Consider the following 24,429-nt stretch of genomic DNA (forward strand, 5'->3'; position numbering starts at 1 on the left):
ATCGGATACAGGCTCTGAGCTGATATTGATTCCTGGGGACCCAAAACATCACTGTGGTCTTCCAATTAAAGGAGGGGATTATGGAGGTCAGATAATTAATGAAGTTTTAGGTTCGACTTACAGTGGGTCCGGTGCATCCCCAGACTCATCCTGTGGTCATTTGCCCAGTACCAGAATGTATAATTGGCATAGACATATTTAGCAACAGGCAGAACCCCCGCCCCCCTCAGTTGGCTTTCTAACTGGTAAGCCAAGGGCTATTATGGTGGGAAAGGCCAATTGAAGGTTATTAGAGCTTCCTCCACCTAGAAAAATAATAAATAAAAAACAATATCACATCCCTGAAGGGACTGTAGAGATTAGTGTCACCATCAAATACTTGAAAGATTCAGGGGTGGTGATCCCCACAACTTCCCATTCAACTCTCCTATTTGGCCTGTGCAGAAGACAGATGGATCTTGGAGAATGACAGTGGGTTATCATACATTTATCCAAGTGATGACTCCAATTGCAGCTGTTGTAACAGATGTCGTTTCATTGCTTGAGCAAATTAACACATCTCCTGATACCTGGTACACAGTCACTGACTTGACAAATGCCTTTTTCTCCATTCCTGTCCATAAGGCCCACCACAAGCAATTTGCCTTCAGCTGGCAAGGCCACCAAAATACCTTTACTGTCCTACCTCAGGAGTATATCAACTCTCCGCTTTGTTTCATAATCTTTGAAGAAAACTTAATCTCTTTTCACTTCCACAGGATATCACACTGGTTCACTAAATTGATGACATTATGCTGACTGGATCCAGTGAGCAAGAAATTGGAAACACGCTGAACTTTTTGGTGAGAGATTTGCATGCCAGAGGATGGGGAAAAATCTGACTAAAATTCAGGGACCTTCTACCTCAGTAAAATGTTTAGGTTATCTCATGGTGTGGGGCCTGTTGAGATATTTCTTCTAAGGTGAGGGATAAGTTGCTGTATTTGGCCCCTACTACAACCAAGAAAGAGGCACACACCCAATGGGACTATTTGAATTTTGGAGGCAACACATTCCTCATTTGGGTGTGTTCCTCTGGCTCATTTATTGAGTGACCCTTTCAGGGCTGCCAGTTTTGATGGGGTCCAGAACAGAAGAAGGTTCTGCAACAGGTCCAGGCTGCTGTGCAGGCTGCTCTGCCACTTGGGCCATATGACCCAGAAAATCCAATGGTACTTGAGGTGGCAGTGGCAGATAGGGAAACTGTTTTGAGCCTTTGGCAGTCCCCTATAGGTGAATCACAGTGGAGGCCTCTAGGATTTTGGAGCAAGGCCCTGCCATCTTCTGCAGATAACTACTCTCCTTTTGAGAGACAGCTCTTGGCTTGTTACTGGGCTTTGGTAGAAACTGAACATTTGACTAAGGGTCATCACGTGACCTGAACTGTCTATCGTGAACTGAGTGCTTTCTGACCCATCTAGCCATAAACTGAGTTGTGCACAGCAACATTGCATCATCAAATGGAAGTAGTATATACGAGATCAGAGTTGAGCAGGTCCTGAAGGCACAAATAAGTTACATGAGGAAGTGGCTCAAATGTCCACAGTCTCTGCTCCTGCCACTCTGACTTCTCTCCCCTACCCTGTGAAGATGGCTTCATGGGGTGTTCTCTATGATCCATTGACAGAGGAAGAGACGACTAGGGCCTGGTTCACAGATGGTTCTGCACAATATGCAGGCGCTACCCTTGATAATGGACAGCTGCAGCACTACAGCCCCTTTCTAGGACATCCCTGAAGAACAGAGGTGATGGGAAATCTTCCCAGTGGGCAGAACTTCAAGAAGTACACCTAGTTGTGCACTTTGCATGGAAGGATGGTCAGATGCAAGATTATATACTGAATCATGGACGCTAGCCAATAGTTTGGCTGATTAGTCACAGACTTGGAAAAAGCAGGATTGGAAAATTGGTAAAAATAAATAAATAAATAAATTTGGAGAAGAGGTTTGAGGATGAACATCTTTGAGTGATGAAAAACTGTGAAGATTTTTATCCCGTGTGAATGCTCACCAAAGGGGGACCTCAGCAGAGACGACTGTAATAATCAAGTGCATAGGAGGACTCATTCTATGGACACCACTCAGCCTCTCCCCAGCCACCTCTGTCATTGCCCAATGGGCCCATGAACAAAGTGGCCAGAGTGGCAGGAATGGAGGTTACTCATTGGCTCAGCAACACGGACTTTCATTCCGCAAGACTGACTATGCTACAGCCACTGCTGAGTGCCCAATTTGTCAGCAGCAAAGTCCAACACTGAGCCCTTGATATGGCACCATTCCTTGGGAAGATCAGCCAGCTACTTAGCGGTAGGTTGATTATATTGGATCTGTTCCATCATGGAAAGGACAGAGGTTCATCCTCACTGGAATAGACTGTTACTCTGGATATGGGTTTACCTATCCTGCATGCAATGCTTCTGCCAAGACTACTATCCGTGGACTCATGGAATGCCTTATCCACCATCATGGTATTCCACACATCATTGCCTCTGAACAAGGCACTCACTTTATGGCTAAAGAAGTGCAGCAGTGGGCTTATCCTCGTGGAATTCCCTGGTCTTACCATATTCCCCATCATCCTGAAGCATCTGGATTGATAAAACGGTGGAATGGCCTTTTTAAGTCACAATTACAGTGCCAACTAGGTAACAATACTTTGCAAGGCTGGGACAAAGTTCTCCAAAAGTCTGTGTATGCTCCAAATCAATGTACACTATATGGTACTGTTTCTCCCTTATCCAGGTTTCACGGGTCCAGGAATCGATGGATGGAAGTGGAAGTGGCACCACTCACCATCACCGCTAGTGATCCACTAGCAAAACTTTTGCTTCCTGTTCCCACAACATTATGTTCTGCTAGTCTAGAGGTTTTAGTTCCAGAGGGAGGAATGCTGTCACCAGGAAACACAACAACAATTCCATTAAACTGGAAGTTAATATTGCCACCTGGACAATTTGGGCTCCTCTTACCTTTAAGTCAACAAGCTAAGAAGGGAGTTACAGTGTTGGCTGAGGTGACTGACCTGGAGTATCAAGGGGAAATTAGTCCACTACTTCACAAGGGAGGTAAGAAAGAGTATGCGTGGAATACAGGAGATCCTTTGGGTAGTCTCTTAGTATTACCATTCTGTGATTAAGGTCAATGGGAAATTACAACACCCTAATCCAGGCAGGACTACAAATAGCCCAGACCCTTCAAGAAATAATGTTTGGGTCACTCCACCAGGAAAAAAGCCAGGACTTGCTGAGGTGCTTGCTGAAAGCAAAGGGAATCAGAATGGGTAGTAGAAGAAGGTAGTCATCAATACCAGTTCCGATCACATAACCAGCTGTACAAATGAGGACTGTAATTGTCATAAGTATTTCCTTCTTCTTTTGTTATAAACATGTTTGTGAATGTATATACTTGTACTAAGAAAATATCTTCATTTTATTTCCTTTATCCTTATCGTATAACATAAGACTTATTGACTTCATATTAGCATTTAAGTGTTAACTATGTAATAGCATTTGGATTGGGGATTGTTGTGTTCCAGTTGTACAAAGGATAGCTGTATTATGTTAATCATAGTTAAGATCTTATCATTGTATTTATTTGAAGATTGTGTATGATCTCAGGAGATGTGTATGGGTTCAAGTTGACAAGGGGTGGACTTGTGATGATTAACACTGAGTGTCAACTTGATTGGATTGGAGGATGCAAAGTATTAATCCTGGGTGTGTCTGTTAGAGTGTTGCCAGAGGAGATTAACATTTGAGTCAGTGGGCTCAGGAAGGTAGACCTACCCTTATTCTGTGTAGGCAAAATCTAATCAGCTTTCAGGATGGCCGGAATAAAAAGCAAGCAGAAGAATGTGAAAATAGCAGACTGGCTTATCCTTGTAGCAGAAAGGCTACATCTTTCTCCTGTGCTGGATGCTTCCTGTCCTCAAACACTGGACTCCAAGTTCTTCAGCTTTGGAGCTTGGACTGGCTTCTTTGCTCCTCAGCTTGCAGACAGCCTATTGTGGGACCTTGTGATCGTGTGAGTTAATAAGTCCTTAATGACCCCTCCTTTACATATATATGTATATAACTATCGTATTAGTTCTGTCCCTCTAGAGAACCCTGACTAATACACGTTAAGGCACAAATCTTAACAAATTTAGGAATATTGAAATTATATCAAATATATTTTCTGACCATCAAGAAGTAAAACTAATAACAACAGGAGAAACTTAGAAAATCCACAAATACATGAAAATTAAGTGACATGCTTTTGAATAATCAATGGGTCAATAAAGTAATTAAAAAGGTAATTTAGAAATGTTTTGAGATAAATGAAAATTAAAACACAACATAGTGCAACCTGTGGCATACAACAGAAGCAATCCTAACTAGAAAGTTTATGCAAATAAATACCTATATCATAAAAAGAAGAAAGATCTCAAATAAACAACCTAACAATGCACTTCATAGAACTGGAGAAACCATAGCAAACTAAGTCAAAAATTACTACAAGGATGGAAATAATATCAGAGTAGAAATAAATGAAATACAGACTAGAAAATTAATATAAAATATCAACAAAATAAACAACTGTTTTTTGTAAAAGTAAACAAAATTAACAAATCTTTAGTTACATAAGACAAAAAGAAGATTGAAATAAGTAAAATCAGAGTTGAAAAATGAGACATGAGACATTAAAACTGTGACCATAGAAATGAAAAAAGATTATAAAAAACTATTAGAAACAGTTGAATACCAAAAAAATGGACAAAATGGAAAAACTCCTGGACATGTACAACCTATAAAAATTGAATTATGAAAAAATAGAAAATTTGAACAGATCAACAACAGGTAAGGAGATTGAATAGGTAATGAAAGCTCTACCATTAGAGAAAAGTCCAGGATCTGATTGCTTTACTGCTGAGTTCTACCAAACATTTTTTTAAAAAGCTAACACCAATTATTTTTAAATGTTTCCAAAAAATTAAAGCAAAAGTTATGTTTCTGAACTCATTTTCCACGCCGGCATTCACGTGACACCAAAACCAAAGACACAACAACAAAAAAGGCAAATACAGGCCAGTATCCATGATAAACATAGATTTTTTTAAAAATCCCCAACAAAATACTATTAATCCAAATTCAACAGCACTTTCAAAAAAGATAATTCACTATGATCAAGGGGGATCTATTCTAGGAATGGAAAGATGGTTCAACACATGCAAATCTATAATCACAATACATGGTATTAACAGAATGAAGTACAAGATATCATATGATTGCTTTAATATATGCAGAGAGAAAGCATTGAACAAAATTCAACATTCCTTCACCTTAAAAACTTACATCAAATCATAGAGAGAAGAAATTTACTTCAACACAATAAAGGCCTCATATGAGTAACCCACAGCTAACATCATAATCAACAGAAAAAGCTGAAAGCCTTTTCTCTAAGATATGTTGAAATATAAGGATGCTCACCTTCAAGACTTTTATTTAGCACAGTACTAGAAATTCTAGCCAAAACAGTTAGGCAAGGGAAAAAAAAAAAAAAAAAAGAGCATCCAAATTGGAAAGGAAGAAGCTAAATTTTCTCTGTTTGGATATGGCATGATCTATCTATAGAAAACCCTAAAGACTTCACTAAAAAAACGCTTAGAACAAATAAATGAATAGAGTAAAGTTGCAGGATACAAATCAACATACCAAAATTAGTAGAATTCTATACACTAATTATGAACTATCTGAAAAAGAAATCCTGAAAACAAACACATTTACAATAGCTATAAAAATACTTAAAAATGAATGTAATCAAAGAGTTGAAATATCTTCTCACTGAAAACTATGAGACATTAATGAAAGAAATTGAAGATGACATGGATTGAAAAAATTAATATTGTTAAAATATTGCTACTACCCAAAGTGATCTACAGATTCAATGCAATCCATGTCACAATACCAATGTCATTCTTCACAGAAATTTAAAAAAAAAGTCCCAAAGTTTGTATGTAACCACAAAAGACCTTGAATATCCAAAGCATTCTTGAGCAAAACTAACAAAGCTGAAGGCATCATTCCTGACTTCAAAATATATCACAAAGCTATAGTAACCAAAACAGAATGATACTGGCATCAAAACAGACATACAGAACAATGTAATAGAATAGAGATTTCAGAAGTAAATTCACGCATTTAGAGCCAACTAACTTTTGCATAATTGTCAAGTATACACAATCGGGAAAGGAAAATATCTTCAATTAATAGTGTTAGGAAAACTGGGTATCCATACGTGCAAGAATGGAATGAAGCACTCATTTCTCACCATATATAAAAATCAATTCAAAGGGGATTAATGACTTAAGTGTAAGACTTGAAACTATGAAAATACTAAAATAAAACATAGGGAAAAAGTCTCCATGACATTGGTATAAACAATATTTTTTTCCGCAAACGACTTCACACATTCCAGCAATAAAAGCAGAAATGGACAAACATGATTACATCAATCTAAAGAGTTTCTTCCTAGCAAAGAAAATGATTTAAGAAAGTGAAGAGACAACCTAAAGAATGGGAGAAAATATTAGCAAACTGTACTCCTGTAAGGGGTTAACATTCAAAATGCATAAAGCACTCAGACAATTCAATAACAAAACACAAATAGCCCAATTAAAAAGTAGACAAAAGACCTGAGTAATCATTTCTCAAAAAAATACATACAGAAAACCAGCAAATATATGAGAAAATCCTCAATATTATTATTCAGTAGAGAAACATACATCAAAATCACAATGAAACATCACCGCACACCTGCTAAAATGGTTATCAAAAATACAAAAGATAAGTGTTGAAGAGAATGTGGAAACTCTTGCACACTGTTGGTTGAAATGTAAATTAGTACAGTCATTGTGAAAAAGAGTATAAAGTATCTCTAAAATTTAAAAATAGAACCATGATATAACCCAGCAATCTCACTTATATCCAAAGTAAATAAAATTAGTATGTCCAAAAATATCTGCACCCCATGTATATTGCAGTACTATTCACAATAATTAGGATATGGAATCAACCTAAGTGCCCATCAACAAATAAATGAATAAAGAAACTATGGTCTATAGATACTGCAATACTACTTAATGATAAAAAAGAAGAAAACCCTGTCATTTGCAACACACATGAACCTGGAGGATATGTTAAGTGAAATGAGCCAGGCACAGAAGGACAAATGCTGCATAATCTCACCCACGTCAATTATTTTAAAGTTGATCTCACAGAAGGAGAGAGCAAAATGGTGGTTACTAGAGGATGAGGTGGTTAGGTGCAGGGAGGTTTGGGGAGATGTTAGTCAAAGGACACTTATTTACAGTCAGATAGGTGGAACCGACTCAAGAGAGCTCTTGTATAACTTGATTACAACAGTTAATGATGATATATTGCATTTGTAAAAATGCTAAGAGAGTAGATGTTAAGTTTAGCATCACAAAAATGACTACTATGTGAGGTAATGCATTTGTCAATTTATCCACTGAACAATGTCTACATACTTTAAGACATGCTGCACCCAATAAATGCATACAATCCTGTATTTAATTAAAAATCAAATTTAAAACTTAAACCCAGAAATATATACAATTATTAAAATGATCTCTTAACTCATGTAACAGAAGGATTTAACGCAATTATGGTGAGATCCACTTTCTCCCAAATTGCACTGTGAATGTATCTTTTTTTTTTTTTTTTTTTGAGATAGAGTCTCACTCTGTTGCTCAGGCAGGAGTGCAGTGGTGTGAACTTGGCTCACTGCAACCTCCACCTCCCTGGTTCAAGTAATTCCCCTGCCTCAGCCTCTCAAGTAGCTGGGATTACAGATGCATGCCACCACGCCTGGCTATTTTTTTTTTTTTTTTTTTTTTGTATTTTAAGTAGAGATAGGGATTCACCATGTTGGCCAGATTGGTCTCAAACTCCTGACCTCAGGCAATCTGCTCGCCTTGGCTTCCCAAAGTGCTGGGATTACAGGTGTGAGCCACCACGCCTGGCCTGGATGTATCTTACAATGAATCTAGATACATTTTTAATTGATCATACCATTAAGTGAAAATCTAAAGTCACCAATTATTTTAAACCGATTCAATGTCTGGAAAACAGGACTTAAACTGCATTCCCAAATGAACAACAACAACAAACCTAATCTATTAATCCATCATCACTTTCTAATTTAGTGCTGTAAGTGGGTTTCGCAGAACAGTGGAGAGGCCAACAGGCTTTTGAATGATCCCTTCTCAATGGGTAAATGTTTAGGACATGATACTACCTTGTTTTGAAGACATCAATCCTCATAAGTTTCAAAAAAAACTCATCAAAAGAGTCAAAAACTCTTTGTATAAACATGTACATTAATTTTGTTATAAAGGAACTTAAAAACTTCAATTTTTCTATTAATGTAGACATTAACAGGAAAATAAACAATAAGATTTGGGCAAAAATTAAGAACACAAAATAAATTAATATGGCTAGATATATATCCATTGCTTTGTTTTTGTGATTTCAGCATTTCTGCATGAGACTATCCTGACAATTGTGAATGGTCTTGTTGCCTGGTAGGAAACATAATATCACATAATTTTAGATGTTTGTTCATAGAGGATGAAGTGATGATCTCATAAAAATTCTCAGTGTATTTGCTACTAGGTTAGAGAAGATGAAACAGAAAGTAAACTGTTCTTGATTTTTAAAAAAGTTCAAATAGTGTTTTACACTGCCTCTAAGGATCTATTAATCTATCCCCAAATTATTTGTTTTATGTGAAATATAGAAAATATTTTTCCTAATATTGCAAGGACTTTTGCAGTACAATGAAATAAATACTTGTGGAAGTACCATCATGTTAGTAAAATTGCAGAGTATTACAAGTTTAGGGAAATCACTTTTACATATAGCTTTGCCATTGAATTGCTGATCTACTTAGTTAACTAAGTCAATTAATCAATACACTCACCAGATTTATCTGAAGGAAACTTACTACTCCCATTTTCTGTAACTCCATGATACATTATATTCATCTGAGTTTCATTAAAAAAGAAAACACGGTAGATTTATTTTATGCCTACATGCCAGTAAATCATGCCTTTTGTAAGCTTCCTTGATTTTTTTGTTGGACACTTGCAGAAAGACAATTTACTGTCATAATGATTTAGAGAGAAATTCTGATGGCTGCAGTGAAAAATGAAAATTCCAAGAAATAATATAAAAAGTATTTATCTCTTGATGTTGGTGTGTGTAGAGTGTAGAATGAATTAAACTTTGATTTTAGCTGGAAAAGCACCATCCTGAATAATTTAAACATATCATCCCTAAGATATGATCTAGTTGCTACACAATTGAAAGGAAGTAGGATGGATTACAATAGGATTTGTTTCTTGTGTCTGGATTTGGTAGTCTCTGTATGTTATGCTTTCTATATGACCATACAACTAATATTTTCAGAAATTATTTTTATTGTTTTGTAGTCTGAAGTTATGCTTTTATTGTCCAATTGAAGAAAAAGAGGGATAATTTAACTTTTCTCTCAATAAGAGTGACACTTTAAATTTGAAGGTTAAGTTTACACATCTTTGCATGAATCACTGCTATTTAAAATACCTTTGTCAATGGACTAAATATTAAAGAGAAGGTAAGTATAAACTTTACAGAGCAATTACATTATTCAATTGACATCATAGTTATATAGATATTTTTTAAATTAATGGTTTAACTGTATCTTGCAATATGGCATAGAGGAGAGCATATATGTTTGTATACAGAGATCCTTCCAAATATCTAACTGTCCAGAATTATTAGACACAAAAATGTACTCAGTATAAAAACTTAACTCTAGCAGAGCACCTAATTTATGCTGAACTTGTATGTTGATGTTTCACGTTATACTGTGAGATCATTGAGGTCTGGGACTCAGTTTTACTTATTTGTTTATTATTTTGTATACCAAGTATTGAATACAATACTTAGTACATAAAGGATTGAGTTCTTATTATATTCCAGGCACTTTCTTAGGTGTTAGAAATATGAAAGTAAGTAAAAACAACAAAATTACTACTTTACTCTTGTAGCTTGAAGTTTAGTCAAATAAACATGCAACAATAAACATTCAAACAAATGTAATCTGTGTTTATGAGCAATGTTACACAGTCACAGTCTTTTTTTTTTTTTTTTTTTTGAGATGGAGTCTAGTCTCCCTCTGTCGCCCAGGCTGGAGTGCAGTGGCGCCATCTTGGCTCACTGCAAGCTCCGCCTCCCGGGTTCACACCATTCTCCTGCCTCAGCTTCCAGAGTAGCTGGGACTACAGGCGCCCGCCAACACGTCCGGCTAATTTTTTGTATTTTTTTAGTAGAGACGGGGTTTCACTGTGTTAGCCAGGATGGTCTCGACCTCCTGACCTCGTGACTCGGCCCCCTTAGCCTCCCAAAGTGCTGGGATTACAGGCGTGAGCCACCGCACCCGGCCCAGTCACAGTCTTCTTTAATAGAGGAGTTTAACCTTATCATTAAGGTAAACAAAACTTTTCTGTGGCAGTGTTGATTGACCTGTGATCTGAAGGGTAAGAAGGAAAAGAGGTCATCCCAAGCAAGTGAAACAGCTTGCTTTTTTTTTTCCCTCCTGTTGCAGGAAAAGCATGCTCAGCACAAAAGACTGAAAAAAGCCAGATTTTATTTGACAGTAGAGATGAAAAAAATATCTTTACCATGTAACTGGTTAAGTGGCCACTGAGTGTGATTTTGCACATATTACTCTGCACTTTATACTCCTCTAATATGTTTTCATTATAGCATTTATGAATTATCATACAAGATCTATTTGCTTATTTATGTACTTTTTTTTAAAATTTTCCACCATCAAAATGCATGCTCCATAAAAGCAGAAACCTTGTGTTTTTTGTTCTCTCTATGCCATAACCCTAATAACTAGGATAATACCAGAATATCATAAATGCAGAATAAATGTTAGTTCATTAAATTAAAAAATGAAGATTTTCATTGTCTATTACTACAGTGACAAAAGTTATAGGACAGAACATATGCAAAAGAAAGCTCATCAACCAATCAAGAAGCACTTTTTTTTTTTTTTTTTGAGGTAGAGTGAGAGAAAACACAATCCTGGTAACAGAGAATTGGGTTTGCGAGAAAAGTCTTAGCCCACTAAGTTAATACTTTATTCTTTCTCAACTATTCCTTGATCCTGTCACTCTTTTCCCATTTTAAATTCATTTAATGGGATGTTGCCACTGGGCTTAATACCTTTGGGCCTCCATGTTGTGAATGGCAAGGTGAGGGTAATGTAATTGGCACATTTTTGTGATGAAAGATTATTTTGAGATAAAATAGTCTAGCATAGGCAATGATCTATGGTAGATAATCAACACATAGAATTTATGAAACTGTTGATGCTCCTATTGAGGCTACTGCTTCAGCTCCTGTTTCGGTGGTGGAGGATGAGTTCTTTGAAAAGACAGCTGTGCAATGGAGTTTTGTGAGTAGAATGACTGTAGGGAGTGCCCTTGGGATCAATGCCAATGAAACAAATTGAAGGAAACAGGATAGGGCAAAGGGAGAAGTAGAGCTCTACGGTAGGTCAATGGTAGTTTTAGGTACCCACACCTGGATCTCCAAAATAAGTTGAACCCTCAATATTTTTCTGAATTTGGCCTAACTGGCCATATCTTTTACCTTTTGTATGTGAGATTCCCAGGGAAAAGTGTAACATTGAGGAATAGGTTATCCTTGAAGGAACTGACAGCTGAGGCAATACATCCTTTGAATGGGGATCTGGGTGCACATCACTATGTCTAACACCTTGTTCTTCTTTCAGGTGATAAACTTTTTAGATTTTTGAGTTTCCTAAGACTTAAAAGAAGGATCACTGATATACCTGAGGAGGAACGAAACTCTAACCTCAGTTTCTCCACTCACTGGTAGGGAAAAACTTTTATTTTATTAATTAATTTTATTCCATTTATTATTACATTGTTTTGTGGAATGGTGTCTTAATCCGTTTTCTGTTGCTCAAAACAGAACATCTGAAACTGGGTAATTTATAAGGAAAAAGAATTTATTTCTTACAGTGATGGAGGCTGAGAAGTCCAAGGTCAAAGGGCTGCATTCAGGGAGTGCCTTCTTGCTGGAGGGGACTCTGCAGATTCTCAAAGCAGCACAAGGCCTCACATGAAGAGGGGAATGATTGTACTAGCTCAGGTCTTTCTTCCTTTTCTTATAAAGCCACCAGTTCTCCCATGATAACTCATTAATCAAGTAACCTATTAATCTAACAATTCAGAAATGAATTAATGTATTCATGAAGGCAGAACTCTCCTGACCCAATTGTCTCTTAAAGACCCCACTTCTCAATGCTGCCCACATTGGGGATTAAATTTTAACATTAGTTTTAGAAGAGACAAATATTTAAACGATAGCAAATCTCCATTATGAGATAATTACTATAATATATATTTACACACACGTATCCTTTTAATTCTTACAAAAATACCATTTTTTTGCAAACAAATAAAATGATGTTCAGAGCAGCTAAAATATTATCTTAGAATAATCAATAAATGGGCGACAAGGCCAAGCCTCAAATTTAATAATTTTGTCTCTAATATAGGTTTCTTGGACTAATTGATATTGATGGTGATTTTATGCCCCAAACTCCTAGTCTGTTAATACACTGAAATCTAATGCCACAATAATTATCTGTATACATTGGTTTAAAAATACAATCTTAATGTCAGACCAATGCATTGATTAGCATCTTAAACAGGAGATGTTTAAAGAATGTTTACATATATGTTAATATAAACTGATTTATTCTGAAGTGCTAAGAGCTTCAAATCCTGTTGAAGAATTTTGCAGTTTTCAGGAATTATTGGCAAAAATATTAAAAATAATGCTAGGAGGGGGCCAAGATGGCTGATTAGAAGCAGCTACGGTGTGTGGCAGTCACAGAGAGGAACAAAAGGGGTGAGTAAATACAGGACCTTCATCTAAAATATTCAGGTACTCACAATGAGACTAATAAGAGAAACAATGTGATTCACAGAGAACAAAGAAAAGCTAGTCAGGGTGATCACCCACCCAGAAAAGACATGGAGCCAAGAGAACCCCCAACCCCACCCAAGGGAAGCCATGAGTGAATATGTGACCCCAAGAAACTACAGTTCTCCCATTGATCTTTGCAACCCTCAGATCAGGACATCCCCTCCTGAGCCCACTCAACCAGCGCCTTGGGTCCAACACACAGATCTGTGTGGAGTCTAGGCAGAGCAGCTGGTCAGTCACTGACAGGGACCCAGGAGCTTTACATACTCTGGCCTTGGGATACCTGACAAAAGGTGACTGCAACTCAGGCAAGGCAGGAGCTCCATATATACTGATAATAAGGAAGATGAATCCAGGGGTCTGAGCAGTGTCAGTCTACAGGCCCCACTTCCACAGCACCTCATAAGATAAGACCCACTGGCTTGGAATTCCAGCCAGACACCCACAACAGGACCTGCCTGAGATGGGATGGAGCTCCTGAGGGGAGGAGTGGGCCACCACTTTTGCTGTTTGCATGACTCAGCTATTCCAGCCTGCAGGCTTTGGAGAGTCCAAGTGGTCAAGATGAGGAAGAGATCCCTCCAATGCAACACAGCTACTTTACCAAAACATGGCCAGAGAGCTTCTGTAAGCAGAAGTCTAATTCATTCCTCCTCTGAGCCATGGTCTCCAGCCATGCCTATCTGTGTTCTACAGACATAATTCATATCTCTGCCTGGGTCAGAGTGCCTTGGGGGAGGAAGAGGCCACAACCTTTGTTGTTTAAATGACATGCCATTCCAACCTGCAGGATTTGGAGAGTCCAAGTTGAATGGGGCAGAGGTGGTTCTCCAGCATGGCACAGCTGTCTTGTTGATGCATAGCCAGACTTAAATGGTACCCTGATCCATTCCTTCTCCCTGGGCATGTGCTCCCAGCTGGGACCTCTGGCCACTCTGACCAATGCTCTATTGCTGATAGAGTTCCAATTTCTCCCTGGGAGGAGGTTCCCAGGGAACTTTCTTTTGCTATTTGGGCATCTCAGTCAGATATGAATTATGTCAGCCAGTCTAGCCAGTGGACCTTGGAGAGGCCAAACTGATCAGGGGCTTAAAGGATCCCCAACACAGCATAGCTGCTCTACAAAAACGCAGCTAGATCACTTCTTTAAGTAGGTACCTGATCCCATGCCTGCTGACTGGGTGAGACCTCCCAGTTGGAGTTTCCATCAACCTCCTAATGGTGCATTTGGCCCAGGAACAAGTAAGTACCTGCCTGGGACAGAACTCCCAGAGAAAGGGGGGAAGGCTGCCATCTTTGCTATTTCATAGCCTTCACTGGTGATACATTCAGGTGCTGGGAAAACCAAGGTGACTAGAGCCTGCAGCTGACCTCCAGCAAACCACAGCAGCCCTTTGGAAGAATGACTAGAGTGTTAAAAGGAAAACAAACAAACAAAAACAATAGTAACAACAAAAAACACACACAAAAACCCCATCCAGAGGTCAGCAACCTCAAAGATCAAAGGTAGATAAGCCCACAAAGGTGAGAAAGAATCAGTACAAAAATGCTGAAAGCTCCAAAAGCCAGAGTACCTCCTTTCCTCCAAATGACTGGAACACCTCCCTAATAAGGATTGAGAACTGGGCTGAGGCTGACATGGCTGAAATGACAGAAGTAGGCTTCAGAATGTGGATAGAAACAAACTTCATGTGCTGAAGGAGCACATTGTAACCCAGTGTAAAGAAGCTAATAATCATGATAAAGCAATACAGGAGCTGACAGACAAAATAGCCAGTATAGAGAGGAATTTAATCAACCTGACAGAGTTAAAAAAATTCACTATGGGGATTTCACAATGCAATCACAAGTATTAATAGCAGAATAGACCAAACAGAAGAAAAAATCTCAGAGCTTGAAGACCGTCTTTCTGAAATAAGACAGGTAGACAAAAATAGAGAAAAAAGAATAAAAAGAAATGAACAAAATATCTGAGAAATATGAGATTATGTAAAGAGACCAAATCTACAACTGATTGAGTTATTAAAGAGGCAGGCTGAATGGAACTAAGTTGGAAAACATATTTTAGAATATCATCCAAGAGGACTTCCCCAACCTAGCTAGATAGGCTAGATCCAAAATCAGGAAATCCAGAGAACCCCTGTAAGATACATCAGGAGATGGTCTTCCCCAACACCCATAATCATCAGATTCTCCAAGGTTGAAATATGAGAAAAAATTGTTAAAGGCAGCCAGAGAGAAAGGTGGGGTCAACTGCAAAGGGAAGCCCATCAGAGTAACAGTGGACCACTCAACAGAAACTCTACAAGCTAGAAGAAATTGAAGTCCAATATTCAACATTCCTAAAGAAAAGAAATTTCAACCCAGAATTTCATATTTGGCCAAATGAAGCTTCATAAGCAAAGGAGAAATAAGATCCTTTTCAGGCAAGCAAATGTTGAAGGAATTTGTTAGCAACAGACCTTCTTACAAGAGCTCCTGAAGGAAAAACTAAATATGGAGAGCAAAAACTATTACCAGCCACTACAAAGACACACTGAAGTACACAGACCAGTGACACTATGAAGCAACCACATAAACAGGTCTGCAAAATAATCAGTTAACATCATGATGACAGGATCAAATCCACAGATATCAATATTAACCTTAAAAGTAAGTAGGATAAATGCCTCAACTAAAAGACAGAGACTGGCAAGCTGGATAAAGAACTGAGACCCATCAGTATGCTGTCTTCAAGAGACCCACCTCACATGCAAAGACACACATTGTCTCAAAATGTAGGAATGGAGGAAAATTTTCTAAACAAATAGAAAACAGAAAAAACAAGTGTTGCAATCCTAGTTTCTGAAAAAAATAGACTTTAAACCAATAAAGATCAAAAAAGACAAAGAAGGGCATTACATAATGGTAAACAATTCAACAAGAGGAGCTAAGTATTCTAAATATATATGCACAGAATAAAGGGGCACTCAGATTCATAAAGACAGTTCTTAGAGATCTTCAAAAATACTTAGACTCTTACATAATAGTGAGAGACTTTAACACCCCAATGACAATATTAGACAGAGTATCAGGACAAAAAATTAACAAAAATATTCAGGATCTTAACTCAGTTATAGGTCAAGTGGATATCTACAGAAGTCTCACCTCTAAACAACAGAATATACATTCTTCTCATCACCACACGACACTTGATTGAAAATTGATCTAAACTAAAACTCTCCTCAGGAAATGCAAAATGACTGAAATAATAACAAATAGTCTCTCAGACCACTGCATAATCAAACTAGAGCTCAAAATTAAGAAATTCACTTAAAACTATAGAAGTCTGTGGAAGTTGAACAACCTACTCCTGAATGACTTTTGGGTAAATAATGAACTTAAAGTAGAAATCAAGAAGTTATTTGAAACTAATGAGAACAAAAAAAGCAATGTACCAGAATCTCTGGGATGCAGATAAAGTATTGTTAAGAAGGAAATTTATAGAACTAAATCCTCACATCAAAAAGCTAGAAAGATCTCAAATTAACAACCTAACATCACAACTAAAAGAACTAGAAAACCAAAAACAAAGAAACCCCAAAGCTACCAGAAGAGAAGAATAACCAATATCAGAACTGAACTGAAAGGAATAGAGACATGAAAAACCATTCAAAAAATCAACCAATCCAGGAGCTGTTTTCTCTTTTTTTTTTTTTTTTTTTGGAAAAAAAAAAAAACCAATAAAATAAATATACCACTAGCTAGACTAATAAAGTAGAAAAGACAGAATATTAAAATTAACACAATTAGATGATAAGGTGGATACTACCACTCACCTCACAGAAATACGAACAACGATCAGAAAACATTATAAACACCTCTATGCACATAAACTAGAAAATCTAGAAGAAATGGATAAATTCCTGGACACATACACCCTCCCAAGACTGAAACAGGAATAAATTAAATCTTTGAATAGACCAATAATGAGTTCTGAAATTGAGGCAGTAATAGCCTATCAACTAAACAAAAGCCCAGGACCAGACGGATTCACAGCTAAATTGTTCCAGAAGTACAAAGGAAAGCTGGGACCATTCCTACTGAAAGTATTCCTAAATAAATGAAAAGGAAGGACTCCTCCCTAACTCTTTCTAGGAGGCTAGCATCACGCTAATAAACCTGGCAGAGATACATGAAAAAACAAAACAAAATAAAACACACTTCAGGCCAATATCCTTGATAAACATTAATGTGAAAATCTTTAACAAAATACTAGCAAACCAAATCCAGCAGCATGTCAAAAAATTTAGATGCCATGATCAAGTAGGCTTCATCCCTGGGATTCAAGGTTTGTTTAATATATGCAAATCTATAAGTGTAATTCATCGCATAAACAGAAATAAGGATGAAAACCACATGATTATCTCAATACATGCAGAAAAGGCATTCAATATAATACAACGTACTTCATGTTAAAAATTCTTAATTAACTAGGTATTAAATGAACATGCATCAAAATAATGAGCCATATATGACAAACCCACAGCCAATATTATACTGAATAGGCAAGAGCTGGAAGCATTCCTTTTGAAAACCAGAACAAGACAAGATTGCCCTCTCTCACCACCCCTTATGAACATAGAATTGGAAGTTCTGGCCAGGGCAATCAGTCAAGAGAAAGAAGTAAATGGCATTAAAATAGGAAGCGAGGAAGTCAAACTATTCCTGTTTGTAGATGACATGATCCTATATTTAGAAAACTTCATCATCTCAGCTCAAAATCTTCTTAAGCTAATAAGCAACTTCAGCAAAGTCTCAGGATACAAAAACGATGTGAAAAATGACTACTTTCCTATATGCAAAAAAAACAAGTGAGAGGGTCAAATCATGAATGAACACCCATTCACAATTTCTGCAAATAGAATAAAATACCTAGGAATACAGCTAACAAGGAAAGGGAAGGATCTCTTCAAGGAGAAGTACAAACTTCTCAAATAAATCATAGAAGACACAAACTAATGAAAAACATTCCATGCTCATGGATAGGAAGAATTAATGTTAAAATGGCCATACTGCCCAAAGCACAGATTCAATGCTATTCCCATTAAACTGCCAATGGCATTCTTTATGGAATTAAAAAAAATAAAATAAAATTTAAGTAAAAATCAAAAAGAGCTTGAATAGTCAAGGCAATTCTAAGCAAAAAGAACAAAGTTGGAGGCATCATACTACTTGACTTCAAATTATACTATGGGACTACAGTAACCAAAACAGCATGGTACTGGTACAAGAACAGACACGTAGACCAATGGAACAGAATAGAGAACCCAGAAATAAGATCATACACGTACAACTATCTGATCTTCAACAAACCTCACAAAAACAAGCAATGGTGAAGGGATTTCCTGGGAGAAGTGGCTAGCCATATGCAGAAAATTGAAACTGTACCCCTTCCTAACACCACATAAAAAAAATCACCTAAGATGCATTAAACACTTAAATATAAAACCCAAAACTATAGAAACCCTAGAAGGAAAACTAGGCAATACCATTCAGAATATAGCCAGGGACAAAGATTTCATGATGAAGACACCAAAAGCAATTGCAACAAAAGCAAAAATTGACAAATGGTATCTAATTAAACTAAAGAGCTTCTGCAATGCAAAAATAAACTATCAACAGAGTAATCATACGACTTACAGAATGGGAGAAAAATTTTGGAAACTATGCATCTGAAAAAAGGTCTAATATATTGCATCTACATGGGACTTAAATAAATTCACAAGAAAAAAATAAACAACTGTATTAAAAAGTGGGTAAAGGACATGAACAGACACTTTTCAAAAGAAGACATACATGTGGTCAAGAAACATGTGACAAAAAGCTCATCACTGATCATTAGTGAAATGCAAATCAAAAACAATGAGATACCATCTCACACCACTCAGAATGGCTATTATATAAAAGACAAAACATAACAGATGCTGGCGAGGCTGTAGAGAAAGAGGAATGCTTGTACACTGTTGGTGGTTTGTAACTTAGTTCAACCATTGTGGAAGACAGTGTGTTGATTCCTCAAAATCCTAGAGGCAGACATACCATTTGCCCCAGCAATCCTATTACTGGGTATATACCCAAAGGGATATAAATCATTCTGTTATAAAGATACATGAATATTTATGTTCATTACAGCCCTATTCACAATAGCAAAGATGTGGATTCGAGCTAAATACCCATCAATAGTTGACTGAATAAAGAAAATATGGTAAATATATGCTATGGAATACTATATATAGTCATAAAAGGAACAAGATCATGTCCTTGCAGGAACATGGATGGAGCTGGAGGCCATTGTCTTTAGCAAACTAATGCAGAAACAGAAAACCAAATACTACATGTTCTCACTTAATAATGAGAGGTAAATGATGAGAACACATGGATGCGTGTAAGGGTACAACACACATTGGGGTCTGTGGAGGGCAGTGGATTGGAGGAGGGAGAGGATTAGGAAGAATAGCAGGTGGATGTTGGGCTTACTACCTGGGTGCTGGGATGATCTGTGCAGAAAGTCACCATGGCAAATGTTTACCTATGTAACAAACCTGCACATCCTGACATATACCCCTGAACTTAAGATAAAAGTTGGGAATAAAAAAAAATTAAATGATGGCAATGATGTTGTTTCATATATGTATAAAATTGGGTGAAAGAAAAGACTACTATAGAATCTGATTAGAAGAATCTTCGTAGAATCTTATTCTACTCATTGAATACAGGAAAAAGATATATTTTGGCTTATAGTTATATTGATGAAACAAACCTAAATTTAACTCCATAACTCTTTTGTTGCTGTCTCTCTCTCTCTCTCTCTCTCTCTCTCTATATATATATATATAATTTTACACCTTTAAGCATTCATAGCGTTTTCACCTAAAAGCAATGCCTAATGGAATTTGAAAAATTCATTGAATAGGAAAATTGGTCAAAATTGTGTACCTCTTCTGTTAGGGAAATATGCTAGTATGCTAAAGCAGTGGTTCTCAATGTGAGGTCCAAGACCTGTAACATTAGCATCACTTGTGAATTTGTTAGACATGCAGCTTCTCAGGAAGTACTTCAAATTCTACTAAATCAGAAATTTTGAATGAGGGGCCAAGTAAGCTGAATTTAATCAAGCCCTCCATGCTGATGCTTGTTAAAACATTAGAAAGTTGAAAATTACTAATGTAGATTATTTTTGATTGAAAAGTTTAATGCACATAGGTATAACCTATAAAATTATGAGTGGTCACAGATTATGGAGGAGAGAGAGAGAAAAACTAACAGAAATGGACTCAAATAAGAAATAGTGTAAGAAAAGATAGAGGTTCTTTTCATCTGATAGAGGTTCTTTGCATTTAAATAGAATAATAATGTCAACCTAAAAAATTAAAAAGGTAGGAATCTGGTTTAAAGAGTATATTCTAGCAAAAAGGTTGAGGGTGAGCCATCCAAGAAAGCACAGATCCACAGCATGGAAGTCAGTGCTCTAAAAAATAGAAATTTTGGGATTGTTTTATCAATGAAGAAGTCAAATTCTGTAAGGTATTTGAAGAGATTTGTTCTGAACCAAATATGACAGACCAATAGCCCATAACACAGTCCTTAGGAGAGCCTGAGAACATGGGCTTAAGGTGGTCAGTCCAAAACTTGGTTTTATGTATTTTAGGAAAACATAAGACATCAATTAATACATGTAGGATGTACATTGGTTTGGTCCAGAAAAGTGGAACATCTGGAAGTGGGGGCCTTCAGATCTTAAGCAGATTCAAAGATTTTCTGATTGGCAATTGGCTGAAAGAGTTTAAGTTGTATAAATACTTAGGAAAGTCTGGGTTAAGATAAGGGATTGTGGAAACCAAGGTTTTATTGTGCAGGCAAAGCCTCCAGGTAGCAGGCTTCAGAAAGAATAAATTGTAAATATTTCTTTTTAGGCTTAGAGTCTATTCTATCAGTAACTCTAAAAGGGAAGAAGGTAAAATAAGCTATGTCTGACCCCGCTCTTCCCATCGTGGCTAGTTTTTCAGGTTATCTTTGGAATGCTCTTTGCCAAGAGGAAGGGTCCATTCAGATAGTTGAAGGGCTTAGAATTTTATTTTTGATTAACAATTTATATAGGCAAAGTTCAAGAAAGCTTAACGGAAGTTTAACGGAATTTCAGTATCTTTTTATGTAAGGCCTAATACATAGTTATCACAATCTGATTAGGCAAAGTCATCTTTTTAATTGATTATTTCATGAAAGATATATTTAACATTCTACACTACACCCTGTTTGGGTGACACCTGATCTGAGTTAGGCAGAGGACAATAAAGCAAGCAGTTAATCTATAACAAAGATCAGTGATTGGATATAGAAGTTCTGTCTCTGGTCTTTTCTAATCATTTACAGAACAAGAACAATGAGGAAGAGAGTTAAGCTATAATCTAAGAAGAAGATGAGCAAACATGTTATGTGACTCAGCTCACAGTCACTCTCTCAAGGTTTCAAGTGTTTTGGGGTTCAAACAGTTTTTAAATTTCATTTATTTTCACAGTGATGAAACTGCTTTCTAGAAAAGAGAGAGCCATACGTAGAAAGAAGTGAGAAAGCAAAAACATACAATTTACAGATTCTCCATAGAGCCCAGGTCTACAAACACCTGGCGAATAATAATAAAATATAAGTTTGTAGATTTCACTGGCATTCCCTCTTCCACAGAGTTTATTTCAGAGGACAAACATTTCTATTAGTGAAAACTCTTCAGCTTGAGAAACAGCTTTAGTGTTACGAATCCTGCAGTAAATATGCATAGCCACATGATGCAACAGTGTACCAGTATCTAGTGAGTCATATTCTGGGCCTGGGAGGGAGGGGATTTTTTTTTTAAATTTAGGTAACTCTGGGGCTTATTCTTTTCTTTTTTTTTTTTTTTTTTAGAGATGGGGTCTGGCTCTGTCATGCAGGCTAGAGCGCAGTGGCATGCAGTATTTATTCTTGCTTGGAGAATGATGCTTACTCTAACATATAAGAAACTTCCAAGTTGATAAAAATGTGAAATTATAGTAATCCTTCTTTTGGTTTGTTTCTCTAAAAATAGTTATTATTGAAACATCTTTGCTTTAGTAGTTGATTAATTCATGAAAAAAAACCATGATTAACTTATGATAAACTTTACAAACACCAATACCACATTTTTTCCTTCTATGTTACTATAGCCTCTTCACAGTTCTAAGTTCTGTCAGTTCAGATTTAGTTAGGGTCTTATGTTAAATTTGTCTTTACATTTGGATCTGAATTTACTAGACTCTCTTAAGTTAATTTTGAAAGTAGAGTAAAATTTTCTGTACCTTCTACCATGTTTGTAGTCAAATACCCACATGCGGATGTGTGCCTCAGTAAAACATCTTTTGGCATAAGCCTGTTGCATCTTACCATGAATGCTAACTTAGGCATACATATATACAGCCTGCAACAGGTGTGAATACCATGCAGAGTCTCATGATTTTTGGCTAATGTAATTAAACAGCCCAACATTTTCCAAAGCCATGTCTATTTAATTACTTCAGATTGTTAATGATTTCATATGAAGGTGATTTTTTGCCTCATGATCTCATAGATGAAAAAAAAAATAGATTCTTACATGTTTTTGGGGGGTATACAGAGGAAATGGTGGTTTTATGGAATTAGATGCCCCTAAAATTTTCCCCCATTTGTGACAACGTAGTCGCCGAAAACAAAGACATTCACATTGTTACTTCTGTGTACCAGGGAAAGCTTTGATCAAAGTTTTACCATGTGTCATTATCAGGTAATACATTCTTCACAGTAGGTAATTAGCAGGTGATAATGAGAAGCAAGCCCAGTATTTCACATATGCCCCTAAAAGCTACATCTCCAGCAGGAGGAAAGAGCTGAGAAATTGATTTACAAAATAGTTTTCCACATATTGCTTCACTAAATAGAAAGGCAAATTCCTTTTAAAATCAGCAGCTGGACAAATGTGAGGAAATCAGAATCTGCAAGCAACCAGATAATGTTATTGATCATTAACTGTGGATTATCTATTACATGCAGTGTAGTTTGGTGGAACTGATTTTTAAAGTTAACAGAGACTATTTTCATAGATAACTGACCCCAAACCAATATCATGGCTCATTTACAAATATTTTCCTGTGATTGTGATTTTTTTCTTTTTTTAAATGTAATTGAATATTGACAAATTATAATTGTATATATTTACACATATATGATATATGTATATAATGTGGAATGATTGGATCAAGCTAATTAACATGTCCATCACTTTGAATACTTCAACAAAAGTTAAATTTACTGGAAATTGGGTACCAGCCAGATATACTGGACAATACCCAATGGACTACATGGCATGATTTTGTGTTAGTGATGTATCTGCCTTAGAATCTCTATCATTAGATTACTAAGGTGATAGACATGTACAATTTAAATCATTCTTCAGGATTAAAACAGGGTACAAGCAAAAGATTAAGGTTAAATTTTAAAACTCTGGAAGCAGAAGTTTCAGGTTTTCATCTTCAGTACTATATGCTCAGACTGGGCAAAGTTTGACAAGTTTCTTAAACATTCTGAATCTGTGCTGCTTCCTTTGTAAGACTGATGGGGTGAATATAAGTGAAAAGTTCATGGGAAGATGGTGGTGAGAAATATGTGTGAGCATACAAGTGAGGTTTTTAGTTTACTGCTTGGCAATGAAAGCCAAAGCATAATTTTTAGCTATTATTATTTTTATTACTATTACTCCTTCTATTATTTATGTTAAACAGAGCCCTGGTAACATTTACTTTGATATCATCCTGTAAGAGGTGGGATATTAAGCTATAATCATCCACTGATGAACCTGAAATTGTACACAGGATTAGATAGCTTTCACCTAACCTGAGAAAACATTTTGAATAGTGGAATGCAGGGCAGGTTGTTTTTCAAAAAGCATAGAGATTGAGAATAAAACTCAGTGTATGAGTCAATTATTTCCCAAGGAAGGCAAGCTTAGGTGTATCCTAGGAAGCAAGTACCTCATTATTGCATGACTGTAATGGACTGGTCAGTCACATAATGCATCAAAGAAAAAGTGCAATTTTTCAATGCAGAGTGGAGAATTTAGTGAATAAACCTTAAATTATGCAGGAAGTAAATTTTAGTCATTAATACATATTTACTGAATGATAGACATGTGTTGGGGACTGTATTAGGAAAGGTGACAATGAGCTTTAATATGTCTGTTAAAGGCAACAATTCTAATATAACTTCTAGAGACATATAAAAATGTACTAGC

The 24,429-nt window shown here is 36.6% G+C and overlaps 1 long non-coding RNA gene across 1 annotated transcript in view; it reads left to right on the forward strand.

Moving 5' to 3' along the window:
* The first annotated feature begins 11,888 nt into the window (after positions 1-11,888).
* Positions 11,889-24,429, forward strand: part of LOC123567547 (uncharacterized) — a 93,766-nt gene continuing 81,225 nt past the window's right edge. Inside the window, exon 1 of the long non-coding RNA XR_006690548.2 lies at positions 11,889-11,992. This is a non-coding gene — a long non-coding RNA (uncharacterized lncRNA). The remainder of the gene's footprint in view (positions 11,993-24,429) is intronic.

The sequence above is a fragment of the Macaca fascicularis genome, chromosome 11, assembly GCF_037993035.2.
Source record: "Macaca fascicularis isolate 582-1 chromosome 11, T2T-MFA8v1.1".
NCBI lineage: Eukaryota > Metazoa > Chordata > Mammalia > Primates > Cercopithecidae > Macaca > Macaca fascicularis.